Below are 4,754 nucleotides of genomic sequence, written 5' to 3' on the forward strand. Positions count from 1 at the left end.
TTCATACATATTTATACAACACTATATATATATATATATATATATATATATATATATATATATATATATATATATATATATATATATATATATATATATATAGAGAGAGAGAGAGAGAGAGAGAGAGAGAGAGAGAGAGAGAGAGAGAGAGAGAAAATTAATACAAAACATCCATACATTCATGATTCACATTTTAACACAAAAAACTTATACATTTATAGCTTAATATAGAAAAGTGTACATTTACAACTACATTCATAGCTTAAGATTAGGGACGGCGACTTTCTGTGTTGGGTTAAAACTTAAAAGACTTGAGATAGCTTGACCCTAATGCTACCTATTTAATCATCGTTTTTGTCTTGGCAAAATGTTTATTTTTGTGTCGAGTAGATCTTATAAATATGTCATGTTGTGCTAGATTGAAATATTAGACATGTTAAAGGAGTAGGAGTTGGAGAGGCGGAAAAGAAAAATTGAAAAAAAGAAGAGAGTAGTAGTTTGGGAGGCTAAGGGGTGAATTTCATAATAAATTTAAAGGAGGGAACTCACACCGGAGGCGAAGTGGGGAATGAAATTTTGGAGTATGAGATATTAATAAAAAAATAAAAAGTAAAAATAGTATTGAGCGGACAGCTAATTCGTGGCCTCCACATTACAAAACGATTGGACACAATGTTTTCTTTACATTTGGCTTTGTTCCGGCAATGTTCAGTTTACCTAAAAGATTAAAAGAAGGTGCATATAAAAAATAGTGATTTTAATGTCATCCCAAATCAAAAAACTGCTTGATAAATGATTTATTCGACCTAGCTCTTCATCTTGAACACCCATGTTATTTATGAAAATGAAATATGGTTCGATGAGGATGTGTATCGATTATCGTGAACTCAACAAATTAATATATATATATATATATATATATATATATATATATATATATATATATATAGGTTTAGGTTCATTTGAGACCATTCTAATTTTATGAGACCGTGAGACCAAATCTAAAAATAATTTTAAAATGCAAAACAAATGGAAAAATCCAAAAATTCTTTTTTTTTTTAAATATTATTTTCGGAACTTGAATTAACTAAAAAAAATAAAAAAAAATCCCATTTTTTTAAGAAAAATACGTGAAATATTCTAAATAGAATATTACACTGACATATTCTAAAAAATAATTTTAAAATGCAAAATAAATGGAAAAATCTAAAAATTATTTTTTTAAATATTATTTTTGGAACTTGAATTAACTAAAAAAAAAAATTCCCGTTTTTTTTGAAAAATACATGAAATATTCTAAATAGAATATTACACTGTACATATTCTAAAAATAATTTTAAAATGCAAAATAAATGGAAAAATCAAAAAATTCTTTTCTTAAATATTATTTTCGGAACTTGAATTAATTAAAAAAAATAAAAAAATAAAAAAAATGCGTCTCACGGTCTCACAAAATTAGGTCATCTCACATGAACTTAACCCTATATATATATATATATATATATATATATATATATATATATATATATATATATATATATATATATATATATAAGGTTCAAATGAGAACCAAAAAAGGTTAAGAACCGTAAGAACCTCTAATTTTAGATGTTTAAAAAGGGTTTAGGGTTTAGGGTGTTTATAAAGGGTTTAGGGTTAAGAACCCTAAACCCTTTATAAACATCTAAAGTTAGAGGTTCTTAGGGTTCTTAACCTTTTTTGGTTTTCATTTGAACCATTTCCTATATATATATATATATATATATATATATATATATATATATATATATATATATATATATATATATATATATATATATACACTATGGAAATGAACCTTAGGAACAGTAAAGTTCCTAAGGGTTTGGCAAAATTAGCCCATCTATTTGCTGGATATTGGAATTGGTCCACTTCTTATTGAAATTGCAATTTGGTCTTTGGTCGATGCGACGATTTTTTTTCTAGATCTCTCCAGTCTCGACCGCCTAATTCCTCAAACTTCTTCAACCACTGTTAATCGGGTAGGTTAGTTTAATCCAGGTTCAGCACCGCCTTCATCCAATCGGATTTCACATTTTCTACCGCTTCATCTCACTGAGTTATATTACCATCTACTGCTTGCATTCTTTATTGTTACACAAAAATAGGATGACGCTTTCTCGACTGTTTCCTGTACCATGTCCCTTTCCGTCGACCTTATTGCTCTCCTTCTAGCACGTCCCTCCTACTGCTTCTTTTGGTCCTTCCACCATTAAAAGCATCGGCTTTCTCCTGCCGCCTCTATCGACGAATCTTCCATTTTCTCCGCGTTTTCCCTGTTCTCTTCTACACCATCGACATTAATCAAATCCACCATCACAACCGCTCCACCAAATCGCTACTCCGACATCAATTGATGGGCTCCATCAATTTTTATTGAAGATGAGAACTGTGCTAACTCTAGATTTTCGCCCTATTTCTTGCATCCTCGCCATGGAGGAAGTCGGGGAATTCGTAGTTACGATTCTAACTAAGCAGGTATATTTTCTAATCACTAAATCATGACATCTGTAAACTGTTATTCACATCCATTATCATCAACACTTAACATCGTCCTCAACTATCGATTATCAAACACCATCTGTTTCAGCCCATCGTCTCCCCTCTCTTCCTTTAATAGATTCCAACGAACGGTCTACGTCTCACTGTCAGCTGCTTGCTCCCCCATCGTGTCCACTGCCATAGGTCGATCTCTGATTTCATTTCATTTTTATGCAGGTTTGGCTGAATATGAAAGGGGTTTCAAGGTCGACTGCAAGGTTAGTAACTATTACAGTTTCTTCAAACATTTGCGCTCTTTTAGTCATCAATTGTTTCAGGTACTGAACTACTTTGATTCTCCACCGAATTTCTTAATTTCGTGTTTGTTATAGGTGGAAAAGAAGCAACACGACAACATCAAAAATAAAAGCAGGTAAAATTGGTTTTATATTTCGATTTTAGGCCTGTAATTTAGAGATTTATGTAAATAATGATGACATATCATGTTTGTTGACGATGGTTCCGATTTTAGGCCGAAGAAGAAGAGGTAGATTCTGTGATCAGATACATCAATAGAGACGATGGTTCTCGGTTGACAAGTTGTTGCTTCACAACCTTTGGCCACCATCAGATCCACTATTTGGTTAAAGCTAAAGAAGACATTCTGCATGAATATTAGGTGTTGAGTTTATATTTTCTCTGCGTTTTTTCATCTTATATTTTAATTTTTTCTTCTATGAATTTGGAAATTAGGATTTTGATATTAAAGTTATCTTTTCTCTACAATTTTTAGGCAACGAGTACTCCATGGTGAAAGACCCAATTAATTGGTAATTATTTGTTGTCAGGTACTGTATGTAATTCTATATAATTGAGATTTATTGTTTAAAGGTCCCATTGCAGTTTTTGTTTGAAGGTTAATAAACCTATTGGTTTGATTAGTAGTTATGATTATATGGATTCAACAATTGGTTAATTTTTTTTTTGTGTGTTTATAGGATCGTTGTTCGTTTCTTTTAAGTTTTAAGGTTGTGTTTGTTGGTTCTTGGCTTTTGTGGAATTTTAATTACTCCCTTTATAACATTTTACTAATTTTTCTTGACATCTGTCATTGTTTAGGAAGAATATGAGGGTATATGCTTCGTCAAATTTCTGTGAATTAGGAACTTTTTTTTGTTAATTCCATGATTCTAACTCTATCTAATCTACGCATAATGATTAGAAATTAGATGGAAGATAATCTTGGATAACGTGATTTTTAATTATATTTGTGAAAGTGCAGATCCTTGAACTTCAAAGTGGTTGGTACCCGTTTCTGCTTGATTACCACTACATTGGCAGTCTTATTTTGAGATCTGTTTTAATCAAGTTTCAAATACCATGAAAGTTTTTCAAGATGTCATAACTCACATATATTAGGTTTAACAAGCATGGAATTCTTTCAGAGAGGTGTCATTCTTACTTCCTAAACTTTTTTGTCATCGGTTCATGTTTCCATTTATACCCTCCAATTTAATTTAATGTTCTGTTTCAATCTACTTATGCAGGAGCGTATGGTGGAGATATATGGTCCAGATGCTTTTGGAAATATAAGTGTTAGCCTACGTGTAATTGCTGAAGTCGACTTTTAAAGATAGCAGGATGTCAAAAACCACTTAGAAAAAAACTAAAGCAAACTACTCATAAAATTATTTGAAATTTCTGATTTTTTGCGCAACGGTTGATCCCTGTTGCTCAATCAGGTGATTCTATTCAACTTCTGAGTTTACAACACCGAATAAGGTATTTTATTTTTTTAATTGATAATTTCATACGTTTCTAATTCTCATTTTCACAAATTTGATATATTTGTATCGATATTAATACAAAGTATGTAGCTACTTTCTATCTTTCGCAGCCAGAAGGTCACACTGTCGACTATTATGTGATACATATTGTTGTTTGGTTGAAACTTTAGGCTCTTCACTTAAGGAATATCTTCTTCGATGATACCACATGATAAAAGAAGAATCGGTCACAAGAACTTTTGATTTGGCTGCACTCAGGTATTAGGGAACAACTTTCATAAATTTCCAGGTACTAAATATAATTGTATATTGAGTTTATTTGTTATATTTTTTTTCACAAACAAAATTTGATATATATTATAATGTTAAAAAGTTAAACATTGGCTTAAACCTTTTTTCCTAATCTGTCAGTTTATTTTCTTCAGCCAAAAATAGCCATATACTTTT

At 30.7% G+C, this 4,754-nt stretch overlaps 1 long non-coding RNA gene across 1 annotated transcript; it reads left to right on the plus strand.

Moving 5' to 3' along the window:
- The first annotated feature begins 2,724 nt into the window (after positions 1–2,724).
- Positions 2,725–3,964, plus strand: LOC145074882 (uncharacterized). The gene is made up of 4 exons (XR_013692152.1): positions 2,725–2,798; positions 2,913–2,953; positions 3,053–3,368; positions 3,803–3,964. It is a non-coding gene; the product is annotated as an uncharacterized LOC145074882 (long non-coding RNA).
- The last annotated feature ends 790 nt before the right edge of the window (positions 3,965–4,754 follow it).

This window comes from Lactuca serriola, chromosome 9, assembly GCF_051521515.1.
Source record: "Lactuca serriola cultivar US96UC23 chromosome 9, Lser_US96UC23_V15, whole genome shotgun sequence".
Taxonomy (NCBI): Eukaryota; Viridiplantae; Streptophyta; class Magnoliopsida; order Asterales; family Asteraceae; genus Lactuca; species Lactuca serriola.